The sequence below is a fragment of the Carassius gibelio genome, chromosome B5 (genome assembly GCF_023724105.1).
Source record: "Carassius gibelio isolate Cgi1373 ecotype wild population from Czech Republic chromosome B5, carGib1.2-hapl.c, whole genome shotgun sequence".
Lineage (NCBI taxonomy): Eukaryota > Metazoa > Chordata > Actinopteri > Cypriniformes > Cyprinidae > Carassius > Carassius gibelio.
The window spans coordinates 43,044,257-43,064,118 of record NC_068400.1 but is presented as its reverse complement, the minus strand read 5'-3'; the positions used below and the strand labels follow the sequence as shown (position 1 = coordinate 43,064,118).

Genomic DNA, 19,862 nt, shown 5'->3' with positions numbered 1-19,862 from the left:
CAGAGAAGTCGATGTCAACGCCATTACATCATTACAGGCCAAGAGCATTTGAGAACGATCTGAAAGTTCATCTTGACCTCAGCTCCGATGTTCAGTGGATCCCTCCGGCACCGCTGGGTTCATCCATAGTCACCTTCATTTCTAAAGTGCTTTGTTACAAAACTGATCATTTTAAAGCAGCTTCACAGTAATAAACTTGAAATTAACAGTGTTCAAATTAAAATATAGTCAAAGCAGTGTCCATAAGACAACAGTGTCATACATTAGTTTATTATAACTCATTAGACAAACTACAGTATATGTGCTTGATCCTTCAATTATTGCACATTTGGCTACTGAAATAAAACATGCATTTTAATAAATATCCTGGAATAATGATCTGATAATGGCTTTGATGTGACATGAGTGTATTTTTCATGTTGACGTGTGACTCTTTTCAGGTTTTGAAGAAAACTTCTTCTTGAATTAACAAAATAAAAACATTTTAAATTGAATATGGGATGCTTTCTCAAAAGCACCATTTAGTCCAATCATTACCAACCTACACTGTAAAGAATATGTCTTCTAACAACTCTTTTTCCATCACTTTAGCTCATCAAATTACAAACCTGATTACAATAAAGTTGGAACACTGTACAAATTGTGAATAAAAACAGAATGCAATTATGTGGAAGTTTCGAATTTCAATATTTTATTCAGAATACAACACAGATGACATATCAAATGTTTAAACTGAGAAAATGCATAATTTTAAGGGAAAAATAAGTTGATTTTAAATTTCAAAATATAAGTTTATTAGATTTGTAAATTATTCCATTCCTTTTTTACTCAGAATTCGTACAGCGTCCCAACTTTTGTGGAATCGGGTTTGTATATGAGATTGAATTATTATTATTTATTTTTTTAATCAGTTTAATATATAGTCGAAATGTCAAATACAGCCAATTTTTATTATACTTTAACTGTCATTAAAACTCAAAATAGAAGTAGGGGGATTTTTTTAGGGAATTGTAGTTTAATAATAAGTTTCTTATGTACATACGTAATTCTTAAGTAATTACTAAAATACGAACTTAGTTGGGGACACTTTATTACCAGTGATTTTGTCGACTGAACTGAGCTGGATGATGACATCATTGAATTCAATGAGGAACTGCCTTTTTGCTTTATTGACACACTATTTTCCTATTTAATGTTGTTCAGTTGCTTTGTTTCCTGAAATATGATTTCCCCAGTTCTTAAGCAAAAGACCAAAGTAGAATTTTCCTGACATGTTTCAAACATTTAAAACAAAACAAAAAAAGGGATTTCAAAAGTGGAGTTGTAGGGAGCAAATGTAACATTTCAAAGACAAAAAAAAAGAAAAGTTTCTAGCTAATACAATATTTTTCAAAAGACAGTAAACAGAAGCAATGTCCTGAACTCATTCCACAAATTAAACTAATGCTCTAATTAACCCTAAGTTGTGAGAGCGGATCAAACATCCCTAAACCTATACTATAAAAGCAGTAACACACAACAGCACCATGCATTAATGAAAACAACATCTATGGGGCATTTCAGGGAGAGAAAAAAGACAGATGCACAGATAAAGGTTATAACATGATTATGTTTGGGAGATGGGACTGATATTCAGAAATCTCATCAGTACAGATTAGTGGACATCAGGGTTCATCCAGATGTGGCTCTTTTCCAGAGAATTAAATAATCATAATCAAGCAGCCCTAAACAAATAAACAGACAGATCTCCTGCTGCCGTGATTGGATTAATCGGAGCATTGGTTGACTTACATCAAACAGATCCCTTTTTGTTTGTATAGTGAGCTCAAACAATCCGAGCATTCATGTACAGTAATCCAGTTAAACATGCCCATCGCAGGATGATTTTAGAGGCGCTCCTCACATCTCGCCACGGTCTGATTCAGAAATGGTTATACTCAGGTGCATCATATTTTACTATCAACCATAATCTCTTTATGCCTCTCTTACAAGCAATAGGTTTTTGTAATCTTTTGCACAAAGCAAACTTCATAGACTTGAATATTTTTTCCAATATTTGTAATTTATTACAGAAGCCCTCTCATAAAAATCTCATTTTCAGTGATAGATGTTTAATCCTGGTCAGCAGCTGCACTGTGTTATTACATGAATGTCCTCATTCAGTGGACAATTCCTGTCAGTGAATACGTTTGTAGTTTGCGTTCCTGTTTTCTGAGAAACTCCAGACTCTTTCCACAGAAGGCATTTGTCTGACTGCACTCGGATCTTCTGAAATAGGGCTATTAAAAGCAAGAAGTGCTAATAAAAATGATTTTTATGAGATGTAAGTGAGAGCTAAGGCCTCCTCCCTGGAGTTTGGTTCACGTTCATCTTGACCTCAGCACATCTGATCCTAACACTGACCGGTCATTTAACAACACACCGATCAACGGTTTAATGCACATTAAAAAAGAGAACTGGTTACAAGAGAGAACATCCATAAATGTCACACTGTTTCTCTACAATCGTGCTTTCCACTTCAGATCAACGTGACAAAACTTCAGTTGCATGTAAACAGGATAGACCTGAACATCCAGTCAAAATATTACTGTTTATTTAAGTTAAAGATCAGAAAACATGATGCTGTTCCTCTTCAGGTCAAGATCACTGCAGAGCTGGAGGTCAAAAACACACCTCACGCCTTAATGAAACCAGTAAATCTGATTGGTTTCCCTTCTCCACTTTTACAAGCGGCGTGCCGTGTGTAGGAGCGTCTCTAGCGTTTCCAGGTGCACTTATGTTGCAAATGAAACTCGATCACAGTTAAAAATGGCACAACCCCTGAGAGCAAAAATGCTTTTAGGAACTTTTAAAATGGTGTTTAACAGAGCCTTTTTAGTGCCACTAAAACTTCCTCCGAGTTCAGACCCAAAGAGGCTCTCACCTTCATTTCTTATGGACAGGTAAATATTCTCTGTCAGGAACAGACACCTTTCATTGTTTTCTTTTACTTTTTCTTATATTTCTGATCTTTGGGCCTCAGTGCAATTTCATAGGCATTTAAAGCTTGGAGAGCATTGCATTGTAGCATTTAAAAACAACAACACTGAAAACTCTTTATATTAGCATTGAATCTGAAGGTGATCATTTTTCCTTTTTAGGTGTTGTGGAGTGAAGATTAATGCACTGGTGTCAATAGCGGGTGCTGAAGGGCAGACCCTCTGACCCCTTCACTCGTCTGCTTGTAAAAACAGCTACGGGGGGCACCGACAAGTCCAGAAATGGAAGCCATGTGATATAAGACAGCACCTATAAATATGCACAAGATCACAGGGCCACTTAATGTAAGAGAGGGCAGACTTCTCTTTTACCATCGCCACTACAACATCTTAAAAAGTGCCTGTCGTGTCATATGAAACCAATAAAACACAACACTTCCTTACGCTGAAAAAAGAAAACAGCCACCATCCACTGTGTGGACTTTAGCTTTCTCTTAACTCTTACCTTCCCCAAGCAGACAGATGTTCCTCCCGAAGCATCAAACCGCATGGAGCCTGCAGAGTTCAAGAGAAAGACTGCAGTTAGAAATCAAAGACTTTAGCTCCATTTCTGCGTAGTAGAAGGAAGATCAAGTTCTTTCAACACCAACAAGGTCAAAGGAAAACAATATTGAGAGTTTCCTTTAATGAATATTTCAAAAATGAAAATTCAGTGATCTTCTCTTTCTCCATCTTGTTGCAATCCTGTATGGTTTTAATATACAAGTCATATGAACTATTTGTAATGTTATTTGTGACCCTGGAAGGGACCATTAGGATATTAAGTAAAGATCATGTTCCATGAAGATATTTTGTAAATTTCCTACCGTAAATTTATCAAAACTTAATGTTTGATTAGTAATATGCATTGCTAAGAACATCATCTGAACAACTTTAGAGATGATTTTCTCAATATTTAGATTTTTCTGCTCCCTCAGATTCCAGATTTTCAAATAGTTGCATCTCAGACAAATATTGTCCTCCGAACAAACCACACATCAATGTAAATATAATTTATTCAGCTTCAGGTGTTGTAGAAATCTCAAATTAGAAAAATTAACACTTAAGACATTTGTGTGATTTTTAAAAAAGCATACAATTTCACAGTATGAAAAATGCCTGGAAATCTTCTAAATGTGTCGTTGTTTATACAGATTTGAAGTTTGAGTGATGAAACGTTATTTAGTTGAAAGTATTTTTATGCAATAATTTTACATTTTATTTGAATATGTGAACTGTAATTTATTTCTGTGATCAAAGTTTAATTTTCAGCATCATTCCTCCAGTCTTCAGTGTCACATGATCTTCAGAAATCATTCTAATTTCCTGATTTGCTGCTTAGACATTTAATATTACTTGAATTATTATTGTTATTATTATTATTATCAATATTTAAAGCTGCAGTAGGGAACTTTTGTAAAAATATATTTTTTACATATTTGTTAAACCTGTCATTATGTCCTGACAGTAGAATATGAGACAGATAATCTGTGTATAAATCAAGTTCCTCTGGCTCCTCCCAGTGTCCTATTGCCATTTGCAGAAACTCCATCGCTCCCGGTAAGAAACAACCAATCAGAGCTGCGGTCCGTAACTTTGTTTGTGTTCAAAATATAGAAAAACCGCGGTACCGCGGCGGAGTAACCCAGTACCTTTGTGATTCTTCATAGACATAAACAGAGAGAAGTAGTTCCGGCTACGATGTTCTTCCGCAAGACGCAAGCAGTTCTGTTTATTAACCGATAGAGCGTCAAAAGTTACCGACTGCAGCTTTAAAACAGTTGAATACAAGATCTTTAGAAAGATCCAAAGATCACCATTTATCTGAAAAAAAAAGAATCTGAAGGAATTTTATTTTAAAATATATTCAAATAGAAAGCTGTTATTTTAAATAGTACAAATATTTCACAATATTACTGCTCTTTATGTATTTTGGATCAAATAAAAATGCATGCAGACACACACACACACTTTCTATGTATGCATGAATTTGTCAACTATGACTCAGTGTTGTAAAAGACTGCATTTGTGTTGAAATGCAATCAAGAGCACATTGTGAAAGGGTAACTATGAGCAGAGCTTCTATCAGCACATGATTTGAGACTGAGCAGCTCAGTGAAACAGGAAAGATGACATCAAGCCGACTTCCAGAGCCCTTCATTACCTCATAGGAAGGAAATGAGGCTCTGTGCGTGGAGCTGTATGAGGGTCTTTGGTGTCGCCAACAAGCAGCAACACCACAGACCCACTGAACATTTCCCCAGCCGGGCTTCGCAGGAAAGAATTCATCAAAGTGATGAATGGGATTGCTCTTCACTGAAGACGTTAAACTGAACGAATGGATTCTTTAAATTACAGAGGGTGGAAGGGCTTGAGCTGCAATCAGTATTAAAAACTGGATTTCAGAAATCCAAATGGAAAATAGCAGACGTCTTTTCATAAAGAGATCTCAATGAGCCAGCAGCTTCATCGGCAGAGCAGCTGAGACCGCTCGAGCCCAATCACTGTGACCAAGAACCCAACGTAAAGAGGCTTCCACGGGTCGAACGGTTGGTCCGAAGACTCTGATGCTGAAACACTTTAATCAGGCCAGAATCCCTAATGAATGGAGGCTGAGAGTCTGCTGAGGACTGGAGGAAGAGGGCAGGCAATTTCTGGAAATGATTACTGACTCATTTCCTTGTTTATCGTGCCTTTGAAAGAGAGATCCCCATGCTCCAAACCACCTCCGCCCCCATGTGCCCCTACAAGCCCTTCTCGGCCCGCCACTCTCGTCTCTGTCATTGTTGGCCCACTTTTGAACATTTGGCGCACTGGAACAAGCTTGCTCCTGCTTCTTTTCATGTCAGGGGCTGTACCTTCTCCAGCCCTTGTTTCCCTCAAGTGGGAGCGCCAGCTTAGTCTGAAGTTAATGGCTGGAAATCTCCAACTAACCTCCCCAACAGCTGTCTCTTCAGCCTCTTTCTCTTCCTCCTTACGGTTCCTTCCTTTCTTAGGAGTTCCCCCTTGTTGTTTTGTTTTGCCGTTCTCTCCTCCCCATGCCAATCAAAAGGAGGATGAAGGCAATGGGCCCGCTTGTTGATAAAACAACCACTCCAGCCAGTTTTTCAAAATTGGCTTTCTACAGACAAGTGGCTGGAGGCCGGAAGGGAGGTGAAGGACAGACTGTGTAAAGCTCCCTTGTTTTCATCCTAGTCTCGTTGAAAAGAAGAATAGAGGAAGCCTGGCTGTTGGACTTGTCTTTCATTTGGAGTCCACCTTCAAAAGGCAATTGGGGCTTTCAGTCCCGGCGGAGCGAACATTAATAACCTAAGAGCTCAGAATCCTGAACTTCACCTCTATGCTGCCTCATTTATTCTATAGACCGCAAATGGGTCTGGAGGAGAGTGAGGAGATAGATCTAGAAGACTTCAGGGATCGAGACCTTGACCAGACCCAGAACTCTTCTAGGTGGAGATGTAACGGTATGAAAATGTTTTATCTCAATAATCAGTATTATCATCATATTGTACTGGAATGTTCAAAAATTACTGACATTATGAATCGTTTCACCAAGTTTTGTATTTCAAATCAACAAGCAACAAATATAATGACTTTTTGTTTGCAATAACATTACCATTGATGTCCGGATTTTAAATGACAACATTAATGACAACAGTCTATCTAATAGTATATACGAAATGTTCAAATAAAGCTTTGAAAAAGATTCATAAAATGGTAAACCAAACATTTCAGCCTTTAAATAAAGAAAAGAGATAAGTCAAAATAAAAACTGATTGATAAATTAAAATATGCATTTTATTGGCTCAATAAATAATTCTAGAGACTGAATTGTTTAAATGTGTAAATAATAACATAAAATAAGCTTGTTTTTCATCAACTGGTCAAAGTTTACAGGGTTTACATGCAGATTTGGACAGAAATTGCTCACAGACTGAATGTAGTGTAAGTGTGTGTAAATCCACTCTCTGACAGCAGGTGGCGCTTCTGGAGCAGCAGAATCACTGCTGCGATCAAGAACACTGCTTTATTAGGTATTAAATGGAACGAAGAATAAAACAAAATGCCATTTAATCTTTTATGAAGATGTCAGAAACTTCAAAGGTAGATTGATTTAATTATTTCATGCTTGATTATCTTTTCTCTCTTCCCATGTTTTCACACAAATTAAATGTGAGGCTGTTACTGTAAACTGTGTTTTTTGTTGTTGTTGTTGTTGTTGTTGTTGTTGAAGGTAATACAAACCATGGGGAATTTTATCATAATTTATCATCCAACCGCTAATCGTTCCATCCCTACACATGGGGTGGCAGCAATGACCTCTGCTCACTCCACCTGCTGTTTTTATTTGGTGCCATCTTTATGTTTCAGTGATTAATGGACCAGAGTGCCCCTCCGGAGAACAAACATGACACACGTGGCTTCCTGCTCATTCTTTCTGTCATCATTTTTACACTAAGAAGTAAACAACTAACCTGCCTGTTCTGAATCAGACCACTCCTGACCTGACGCGCCGTTCCTCTACGCACTCCTTGAGGAACTGTGCGACTGAACCTCAGCGTCTCAGAAGATGCGGTGCATTCTGCTCCAAACCCTCTATCCCTGGAGCCAAACACTCCTCTGAAGCCCGTGTTGGTTGTATCTACAGTACCAGAGTGGGTCGAGGGTTGTTTTGTGCGACGTCAGACCTGTCAGCTTTTCACTTATAATTAATATCTGCCTGCTTCGAGCTCGTCAGTTGTCACAAGTTTAGCACCCAGACACACAAGCGGACAAATCAGGCTAAGGCAGAATGACACCACTGGTGTGAAAGAAGATACTAATTCTGTATAATTAGCTGACAAGAGCACGAGAGAGAAAGGATGACGGCGAGATAGAAGGGAAACAGTGCGTCGTAAGCGTTTCTGTCAACCAGTCTCTGTCTCCTCTGTCCCTCTGACCTCCTTCCGCTCTTCTTTGTCCAAGGATCAAATCCTTCACAGCAGCGAAGCTGTATTGAGATTAGACAAAGCCTGAGGTCATAACAGCGATAACAGACGACAAAGGTATTTTTAGACAAATCTCTCGTTCCCGAAGCAGAAGATGCAGTGTGTCCGTAGCCCTTAAAGGAAAGCTCTCGAGCTAATGGCTTTAGAGAAACTCAACATTTTTATAGAACTGAAATGCATATGCTCCAAACCGTGAGATCTAACAATGCATGTCAGCATAAATCAATTAATATTGATGATGAAAAAACAGCAAAACAGCTTTCTGTCTGCACAGTCCTTGAGTGAATGGATCGAGCGTTCACTGAAAAACTCAATTTCCATTTGAATGCAACCGCCTCTATTCTCAGCTGTCATAGCAACATTCCACTCATAGTAACAAGATCCAAGTGGCCAGTATGTACACAGCAATTAGGTACATCCTTCTTTATACATTTCCCTAATGTGGCCTTTATATATATGGAGAATCATCTGTATTGGTGGGGCGTTCTCTGGTTAAAACTTAAATCTGATATCCAGGAGGTTTCTGTTTGTTTGTCATGAGCTGCATGAGTAAACTACGCCTACGCTGTGTACTTCCGTTAAATATCCGTCTCTGCGCAATGATGTAAATCTAATTCTAACACACTTTGGCCTTTCCTCTGATGCGTTCAGTGACCTGTGCTGCTACAGGGTTGTGCTGCAGTAATATCACGGGTGTAAATCACAGAGTTTGGGGCATGTAGCAGGTCATTATCACCATGTGGCGATGTCTGCTTCATCAGGAGAAGATTAGACGACATTCTCTGCAGCGAAAGGCAGGAACAGAGAGAAACATCCAAAAGCCAAGCAACTGTGTCCAAAAGTAATAGTACCGCAAGAATCCACCTGAAAAAAGATGCGCTCCATGCTGGATGGAAGTTCTTGCAAATGCAAAGTCCTTGAGCTCTATTAATGGCAAGAACAGATTATTGTTACAGAAACAGCACAATACCTAGTAGAGTTCAAAGCAAGACCTAAGGCCAGGGTCACGCCAAGGTCACCCTTGAAGTACACACCCAACAGTGCAGTCCCAGACAAACACACAACACAAATGAGCTGCAGTGTTTGTGTGACTGTGACACTGACACTATAATTAGTCAGAGGTTACCAGCTTTGATTTCTGCCCAGAATTTACACTCCAAGCCAAAAAGCCAGCGGGCACGAGGAAACACGGCTTTGTTTAAAACACGCTGACACAAAAACACACTTGAAGGGGGAAAGAAACATTCCGTGACTAATCCGAAGTGACATTTTGGATGTTAGAATTATCGCATCGGCCTGTGGGTTTTTGGTGACCATTAAAAAAAATCAAAGCTTCAAAAGAACCGTTAAAGTTACACCTCACCACGTGAGCGTTTATTGTTGTATGCATTCATTTAAAGGAGGTCACAGCACCAGACCTCTCTTGACTTTATGCAGATCAATCATTTTGGCCACCACTGTACTTTGACAGACATGCAGAATTTTCAGCATGGCAGGAGATACTTACCAGCATCAAAACATGCATGGTGTTTCCATCACAATGGCCATGTGAAGCAAACGATTCCTTCAAGAACTCGATTAGAGGAGTTAACCCCACAGTTGAGCCCATTCCACCGATCTGGGCAGCGGCACAGGGGTCGGCATGCACCGCCGAGACAGCGGAGGCCCTACATATTTGAAATGATATCCATTACTGTTTGTGACAGGCCTTCCCGAGCGCACGCTTTGATGCTCTCTCAGACTGACAAGCTGAGTCCAGTGACACTGATGGCTTTGGGCACAAATCAGAGGCGGTTTTCTGCATCCTGGTGGCTAAGGCAGCACTCCGTGTTTTGGTGCCCCTCCTGTGCCACAGGAAGGCGTGAATGGGACAAAGCCAAAAGAACGCATTAGAAGCCTAAATCCCATCCTCCTTTCCAACCCTCGACGCCCTCTTATATCACTCCTCTCCTGCACTCCCAAAGCCGAAGAGAGTCATCTTTAAACGTCGATGAAGAGACGAGGCCAACAGGAGGCAGAGCCAGTGAAGGCCATACGCATTACACAACAAAAGAAGCTCTTTGCACTGTGTCATTCTCAATGACAACTAATGCATTCCACTCTTGAAGTATTTAAAAGCTCATTTTTTAGCATTTATCTTGCACGGTTTTACATACAAGCCACTGCATTCATCCTAACTGAAGACTAAACACTCTTGAAGGGAATTCAGTGCAAGCTCAGCAGAACCATGAATATGTAATGATACATATATACATATATAACATATATATGTGTGTGTGTGTGTGTGTGTGTGTGTGTGTGTGTGTGCGTGTGTGTGTGTGTGTGTATACGTATGTGTATATAGATAGATAGATAGATAGATAGATAGATAGATAGATAGATAGATAGATAGATAGATAGATAGATAGATAGATAGATAGATATAGAAACAGGCACCAAGAAATGACTAGATTCTGTTTACTAAGTAACACTGCACCTATATAGCTAGCTCTCATTACCTGTAGGGTTAGGGTTAGGGATAGAATAAGTTGACATGTACATGCAGTTTTTATAGTAAGTAGAATGTCTTTCGGGAGACTATCACATTAATAAATGAAATAATAAAGAGTTAGCAGATGTTAATCAGACAGTCTACTTATACTCTAATTAAAGGTTGGCATGTCAGTGAAAAGTTTCTCATTGTCAACAGAATGCTCAAAAGGGACCATGAAAATAAAGTGTTACCAATATAATTTGATAAAGTGAATGGAAATGTAAAATTTTCCACAAGTGGCTTTCAAAACACTAAGAAACTCCAGATTTTGAGTGTATTTTAATTTGTTTATAATTGTAAATTTATCACTACGCTTACAGCAGCTAAATAAATTTAACGCGACTTTAAAATCCAACATGAATTTCAAACGGAATTCTTAATCTCAATTGATCTGACATATGAAATGATCCGTGTTCACACTATCCAGTGTGTGACCCTGGAGCACAAAACCAGTCATAACGGGCAATTCAATGTGATTGAGAGTAGAACACTCTCTAAATAATCATCTCTCCAGTGATGTATGGTTTGTTAGGAGGACAATATTTGAAAATCTGGAATCTGAGGACGCCAAAAAAAAAAACTAAATATTTATATATTTACGGTAAGAAATGTACAAAATATCTTCATGGAACATGTTCTTTACTTAATATCCTAATGATTTTTGGCATGAAAGAGAAATGTATAATTGTGACTCATACAACGTATTGTTGTCTATTTCTACAAATAAACCTGTGCTGCTGAAGACTGCTTCTGTGCTGCAGGACACGGATATGCTCAGTGTCCTGTAACTGACCCTATCAGACATCTTTAGTCACATTATTGGCCACTGGAGATGCTCATCTGCCCTGATGATTGACAGCCCCTCCCATCCAATCCTGCGCCGGCTCTGGGCTGCACTTAAGCGGTTGTGGCAAGCGCACATGCATGGACCCTGCTGTCCACTGTCCGTGTGTCACAGGCGTTCAGCAGAGGTACAGATCTCGCCCGAACGGCCTCTGGCCACCATGCCAGCGCCATCACTTCAGCCAGTTCCTCTCAGACCTATTTGTGCTCTTATTTCCCCAAGCCCACATTTATTTCTGTCAGTTTCCATATTCTTGTACTCAAAGCATGTTTGGGCTTTCTGGGTAGATGTCTCCTGTGCATTGGGCAGATGAAATCAGAGAGCCACAGGCTCAGAAACCGGTTTCTGCAGTTTGACTGACGGGTCCGCCTCCGAGAAACGCACAGAACCAGTCTCCAGTCGTGTCTGTCAGAGGCGGTGAAATCAGATACGTATACACAGCATCTGAGCATTTCCATGATGGAAAAATCAATATCTGACAAACCCAGAGATCGTTTAGGAGGCTCATATTGCACTGCAAAAATTATTTTCTTACTTAGTATTTTTGTTTTGTTTTCTAGAAAAAATATTTAAAAAATCTTAAATCAAGATGCATTTTATTCAAAAGTAAAATGACCTGATATATTATGTATTGTTTTCTAATGTATATATATATATATATATATATATATATATATATATATATATATATATATATATATATATATATATATATATATATAAATGTTGCTAGGTTTTGCATAAAACAAGCAAAATATCTGCCAAGAGGGCATGAAAAATATTCTTGTTTAGTCTTAGAATTAAGAACATTTTTCTTTCCCCATTGGCAGATATTTTTGCTTGTTTCAAAAATAAGTAAAAAAATGTAAACTTGAATGCACTATTTCGTGCTAAATACATGAATTTTAATATATATATATATATATATATATATATATATATATATATATATATATATATATATATATATATATGTATGTATGTATTAGAAAACATGATTATCATGTATACAACCGGTTCAATATGCAATATAGCACATACATTTATCAAAATGCTTAATTTTTCTAACTTGCTTATGGACACCAAATGGTTATTCTCAGGTCAATGTGAATTGTTTTACAAGCTATTCATGTTTTCTGCAGTTTGAAACATTAATAACATGAGACATTCCAGTCAGATGTACTGTAGGCTATCTTATGATATAGCGTTGATGTCCAGTTATGTTTATTTCATACTATAGTAGTAAAGAGGAAGATCTGATTGGTTCATATACTGCTTAAACTGAGGCGCTAAAGCTATTGCTCATGCCTCATTAAGGAACACAAAAATGGTATTTGTTGTTAAAATTTCTGTATGAATTTGGCTGAACTTTAAAGTTGATAATATGTTTATTAAAAGGTAACAAAGCACAAAGTTTATTGTGATTACTAGACAACAAGTGCACTACAAATAATATGAAGTTCACGCATTAACAGAAGTCGGTATATAAACTAAAGATCTTAAAAACAAGAAGCCATGTTAGTTTTGATTATAAACAAGAATGGTTAATAATATTTCTTATATCAGTGAAGCTGACAGCTTTATCTGTTGTAGTTTGTTCGGGTTGTGCACGGAATAGATGACGCTCTTCTGCACTTTTACTTCGCACGTGTCTGTCATCTTTGATCTCTCTAATGCTGCGGTTAACACTGGAGATGCACGTCGTCTCAGTTTATTACGTCAACATAACCAATGATGTGATCACAAAACAAGCAGAAAGAAGGCATTAATGCACATTTTTAAGTTATAAACTAATGTAAATTTATAGAGTCATCAGTGGTGACCTCAACAAAAATATCACTCAAAATGTGTTACTTTTGGTCGCAAAAACGACCTGGAGCGCTGACTATGAAAGCAAAGTGTTAGCTAAGTAGGCCTGTTTGGATGAACTCTATTTGCTGACAGCAATTTTTCTGGAAATCTTTGGTTAGAAGTCATAGCGATGTTTGTGATGGCTCCTGGCTTTGCTTTGCTCTTCTGTTCTAATGGGACGAGTCAAGCATGCATTGATCTACACTTCGGTTCAGTCCCTCCCGTTCCTGCCCTGACATCACCGTTAGAAGAGATCTGTCCATTATATAGACGCCGATGATTTACCCTGAAAATCCTGTCCGCCCCTGCAATCACAGCTAAAGACAAGACCTCCCACAAGCAATGAAAACCAAGCTACAACTCTTCCCGAAGTGATCGGCCGGCCACAATCACGTTCTCTATCTGGCGATCGCGGCTGGAAGAAGTGCCATTGAGAAAGAGCTGAGAGCTGCGATTTCCCAAGCCCTGGTCATTTCAGCGCTCTTGGGATTGGCCATCTCTGTTCCCTGGCAGATCATAAAAGATAATTGTGCAGCCTGGGCTTTTACAGAGTTTCAGAGCGAGAGCTGCGAGGCGGTCAGGAGTTAATGCATGTTCTCTGGGAAGCACGCTAGATACTCTTGTCTCAGTCTCAAACTAAAAGGATTTTATTTCAAGACCACAACTGCAGGGATGTCACAGAATTGCCAGTGCACTGTCTAAACTAACTAATCATTAATGTGATGATGTTAAACTTCCTGCTTCACCGCAAAAAAATGATTTCATTAGTATTTTTGTCTTGTTTTCTGGTATAAACATTTTTGAATCAAGATACATTCACATGACAAGTAAAATTATCTGCCAGTAGGGTAAGAAAAATCATCTTAACTCAAAGGCTAAACCAAAATATTTTTTTTGCCCCATATATATATATTTTTTTAAATAAAATATTCATCCTTTTTGTGAAAACAAGTAAATGCACCTTGATTAAAAAATAAATGTAGATCTTTCAGATTAGTTTCAAGAATGCTGGGCTGGTGATGGTCTAGTTTAGATGGGATTGACCTCATCACTAACACCAGATCATTTGGCCCTGTCCAGTTTCTGTGCTGTCTCGGGCTCAAATCAAAGCGTACAGAAAGCTTTTCATGGCGTAGCTGTCAGGTGGAGGCCGTGAGACACGCTGTTTGCCAGACGTTCCTCTGGAGGTTGACGAGGTGTGAGGACAGGTAACAGCAGACCACAGTCACAGTAATCTGGGCCACACAAGAGCTTTCTTAATGAGCTCCCAACACCAGACCAGGAGAACCAGGAGAACCAGGAGAACCAGGAGAACCAGGAGAACCAGAGCTGCCGTCCTAGAGATGACACTCCTTGGAAGATTGCTTTTGCTTGATTTAAGCAAAAACATTTTTATTTATTTATTTTTTCAGGAAACAATACATAATATCGTAAGTCATTTTACTTGACGGATAAAAATGCAGCTTGATTCAAGAATCTTTAGATATTTACACTAGGAAACAAAACCCAAAAATAATTAGTAAAAATGTATTTTTTTCAATGTGTACTGACTATATAGATGGTTAGGATTGAATTATGCATACTTTATGTACTTTAAGTACATGTAATGTATAAAAAGGACAACTTAAAATACACTGTTACCCAATTTAAATATTTCTGCTGGAAATATATATATGCCTTGGGACATATCAAGATCCAAGTGCAGAATGTTTTTAAATGCAATTCTTCAAAATGATTAAGTTCTAAAGAAAAGACAGAATGACTGAATAATGCTGAAGATGAAATGATTAAGATGATGTTAACCCAGGCAGTTTACTGGTATTTGCGCCATTATTTAACGCCCAAAAATCCTGTCAGAAACCATTTAGTGCCTGTTTTGCTAGTCGATCACCCGCTCCTGATTATCAGCGGCTCTTGTTTGTGACCCGATGGTAATTTGCACTGCTTTGTGCCGGTCATTAAGAAGATGATCCTCACTTGTGCTCTTTAATTTGTTGATTGTAAGTAGATCAGCAGAACTTTCAGAACACTCCCATTGGTGGTTTTAATAGATTTGGCCCCAAAAACATCTCATCGTATTCGGGCGATTATTTATTTTTTAAATATGAATGATTTATTTATCTGTTTCTTGACATCATGTGCTCATATGCTCTGTGATCTGAAGTCAGAGGAGCTTGAGGAGTGGAAGTCATTTGCTGAAGCTTTATTAAATCACTGCTGTTTCTCCTGGAGCGAGGCAACACATCAGATTGAGTTTAATGCAGTGCTCAGGAGCAGAAATACAACATCCGCTCATACAGTACACTCTTAAACATACAGGTGCTCCACAGTGATGCCATAGAAGAATCAGTTTTAGTGCCACAAAGAACCATTCACTCAAAGGTTCTTTAAAGAACCATCTCTTTCCTACATTTTTATAATCTGAAGACTTCTTTCAACACAAAGAAGCTTTACTGAAACAGAAAGGTTCTTTATGGAACTATTTAGACAAGAGGTTCTTCTATGGCATCGAAAGCACCTTTGTTTTTTAGAGTGTAGCGTCCTCCTGACCTCGGGTCAAGAACACACCTGAAACCTGACTAATATGCTTCATCTGAGGAAACAAACCGGTTAGTAAATATTTCCTGCAGTTTCTCAGTACAGAAACATGTGAAGAGCTTGAGGAAGATGAAAGAGCGGAGCGCGGCGCATGCTGTGTGTGATCGACAGCGGCGTGCGACGTGAAGGTCTCGGGGTGAGGTGATATTCTCCTGAACTGCTGCAGTCGTTTGATCTGTCTGACCTGTCACCGGCGTACGGTGAGCGCTGACACGGGCCACACACACACACACACACACACTAACAACACACCGGCCCACCCAACAGATTCAGGTCATAAACGTGTGGAAACACTGTTTTCAAATGTTAAACACAACGTCTAAAACACTGAAATGTCAGCTTTATTTTCATTATTTTTATACATTTTTTATTTTATTATAAACAGATTTTACAAGTTACAAAAAAGATTTCTTAGAACATTTTACTATCTTTATTTTCACCTAAAAAAATTTTAAATGTATATATTCTAAGATTTTCTTAAAAACATTAAGAACATTAAAAGATTTTGTAGAATATTCAGTGTGCAGATGGAGCTCTGTTTATTGGTCATGTGTTTATTTTAAAAGAGATGAATTTGAACATTTGTATACTCCTGATGAAGGTCGTGTGACCGAAACGCTGGTGTGATTAAAATATTAATTTGCAAGTTAAGATAGTGTGCGGGAGTTCCTTATATGTAGAATATTCAAGTAAAAGTAAAATCATAATGTTTTGTCAGTGTTGATCTCAGAGCATTATGAGTACATGCATCAATAAATCAATAAAGTTATAATAACATTCCATAAACTTGTTTTTTCCTAACATTTATTTAACTTTTAAAAAACACTGGTGAGGTTAGAGAAAAGTCGGACCCATTTCTGCCTCTGTTGTCAAAATCAAGGACCATTAAGCTCTATGCATTTTATACACACACACACACACACACACTCACAGACACACACACACACACACACACACACACGTGAAAAACTTAAACTCAAACATATGATCTGTGTTGCTATCCATATTAATTGTATTGTTCTGTACTCTACTGTACATCAATAATTAATTCATTTGTGTCTATTTTAAGATAAACTTAAAATAAGATAAAATCCGCCTCAGTTTGCGGTCATTGCTTGCTGGACATACAATGTGTTAAACACACTAAACACACACACACTGAAGCACAGGCCCGAGACCTGAGAGACGCTGACATGACCCACATAATTGGCAAGAATTCTTGCTTCCTAGAGTTGGATCAATTTGGTGCATTCGGTCTCTGTGGAGCGCTCTGTCCCCCGCGGACACACGGCCCTGTGTTTCTTCCCAAATCAGCGTGATGCCTCGCCTCGGTCATCTGCTGGCCTGACAGTTTGTCTGCGACCATATGCCACGTGGCAATAAAGTCAAGCTGATCTGCGCAGGGTCGGGGCAGCGCCTGCAGGCCTTTCATGAGGACCTCCGCCTCGCTCTTTGTCTCCTTAAATCTTCCACAGTTATGTGATAGAGTCCGAGTTCATCCGCAGTCGCAGGCCGGTTGCGCCGGCAGTGTTGCCACTGTGCTACTGATCTTTATTTGTCTGATATTTCAGACGGCTCTAATAACACTCATGAAGTTTGAGAGCAGAGATTCATTCAGAGCTAAAGTTTCGCACAGATCCGTCAGCGTCTCTTTCATCCGGGTTTCTTCCTCTGCTGCCTTCATATACAGTCAAACATTTCTCACTTTATATCACAGTTTATTCTCTGAAGTTTATAAAATGGTTTTAAAACACGACGAGAGATCAGAGTTATACTGTGTCAGAAGAAACGTATCTTGATAATGTCAGATTACTGATGGAAAGGTGTGTAATGAATTCGGTTGAATATCTGTCAGCCGTTAAATTTAAGAACACAATTAGATAAAACCAGTTTAGCTCAAACAATTACCAAGCGATGCTTCATTTAAATCAGATTGTGGTGTGGGAAGATCATATTTGCAATTAACCACAAACACTTGAGCAAAATATGCTCAGGTCAAAGTGTTTGAATCATTTTTGGTTCCACTGTACAGCCGCAGATGATATGAGATAAAAAAGGCACACACACACACACACACACAGAGACACAGTCAGACACACACGCACGCACACACACACAGACACAGACACACACACACACACACAGACACAGACAGACAAACACACGGACAGACACAGACAGACACGCACACACACACAGACACAGACACACACACACACACAGACACAGACAGATACACACACGGACAGACACAGACAGACACGCACACACACAGAGACACAGACAGACAGACACACACACACACACACACACAGACACAGACACACACACAGACACAGACACAGACAGACACACACGCACGCACACACACACAGACACATACACATGCACACACACACACACACACAGACAGACAGACACACACACACACGCATGCACACACACACGCATGCACACACACACACACGCACGCACACACGCACACACACACAGACAGACACACACAGACACAGACACACACACACACACAGAGACACAGACAAACACACACACACACACACAGACAGACACAGACAGACAGACACACACACACACACACACACAGCACACACACACACGCACACACACACACACACACACAGACACACACACACACACACAGACAGACACACACACACACACACAGACAGACACAGACAGACAGACACACACACACACACACAGCACACACACACACACGCACACACACACACACACACAGACCCATACAGACACACACACACACACACACAGACACACACACACACACGGACACACACACAGCACACACACACAGACACACACATACACACACGGACAGTCACATGTGATTGTCTCTGATGAGCTGCAGCATCTGCGGGGCAGAGCCGTGTGTGTGTGTGTGTGTGTGAGAGAGAGAGAGGTGACAGGTGAGTGACAGGTGTCCTGAGGAGCAGCGGGGGAGGGCTGCCACAGGTGAGGAGATGTCAGGGCCGCACACACCTGCTGTTTGACGACACTGCTGGGCACGAGTGACACAGGTGAGGACACGCAGAACATCAGACAGACAGACGATAAATCCTGCCGCGTCTACATTACTGCAGTCAGGCCTCGTCAGAGCGTGTGCTCTCCAGCATCACCACACTGCTCCACACCATTCCACTCATCCACTCAGATTCTTACTGATTTCCAGCATCATTTCCAATGTGGTCAAACCTTTAGATATCACACTGATTTATTCTGTGTTAGTTGCTGCTGAACTTCATGAACACAGATCACTCAATTAAGAGCTGTTCGTGTGCAAAACAGAGCCGCACGATTCTTGGTAAATTAAAAGATTATTTATTTATTGTATTTCTGAAGAGAAAAACATTATGCAACTAAACGAAATCTCATGGAATGATATGATGATTCAAGATTTACCTGTTTCATTGCTGGATGAATCAGTGCTTTTGAATAAATCTCGAAGTAAGAAAAGCATTTATTGCAGTGTATCGGCACAACCTATTACTACGTGATGATGTAGATGACTGAGAATGCAAGGCACTAGATGAAGGAACACACAAACACTGCTGAAGAAAGCATCTCAGCTGACACACAGTGAGAGAGCAGAGGTGTATCACACACACATTTGTTCTTTCTTACAGAATCTCTTCACAGGATCATTGCATCTAGAGCTTTCTTTGCTGAACAACACAGTGATGATGGCTCAGGCCTCGAATCACTGGATTATTATCTATCAGTATTGGTAGTATATGGTTGTGTTAAGAGATGTTCCACTGTTTGACTCTTCTGAAACGTGAAGCATTTTAAAGAGACTTTTTCAGGAGAAACTGATGAGAAACATCATCTCATGTCCTGGTTAATCCACCCAGAGTCATTTCTAACAGTGATTCCACGCGTCACTGTGATTTAGTCTCATTTCTCAGTGGCCTTTTAGCATGTATTAGATCCATAACTGCATTAAAAAATGATTGAGAGCCCCATTGACGCCAAACCGCCCTCACTTCGCC

At 39.4% G+C, this 19,862-nt stretch overlaps 1 long non-coding RNA gene across 1 annotated transcript in view; it reads right to left on the bottom strand.

Moving 5' to 3' along the window:
- Positions 1-2,398: 2,398 nt before the first annotated feature.
- The window catches only part of LOC127958310 (uncharacterized), a 109,607-nt gene continuing 92,143 nt past the window's right edge, over positions 2,399-19,862 (bottom strand). The window contains exons 2-3 of the long non-coding RNA XR_008154010.1: positions 3,484-3,533; positions 2,399-3,288 (exon numbers count right to left, since the gene is read on the bottom strand). This is a non-coding gene — a long non-coding RNA (uncharacterized LOC127958310). The remainder of the gene's footprint in view (positions 3,289-3,483; positions 3,534-19,862) is intronic.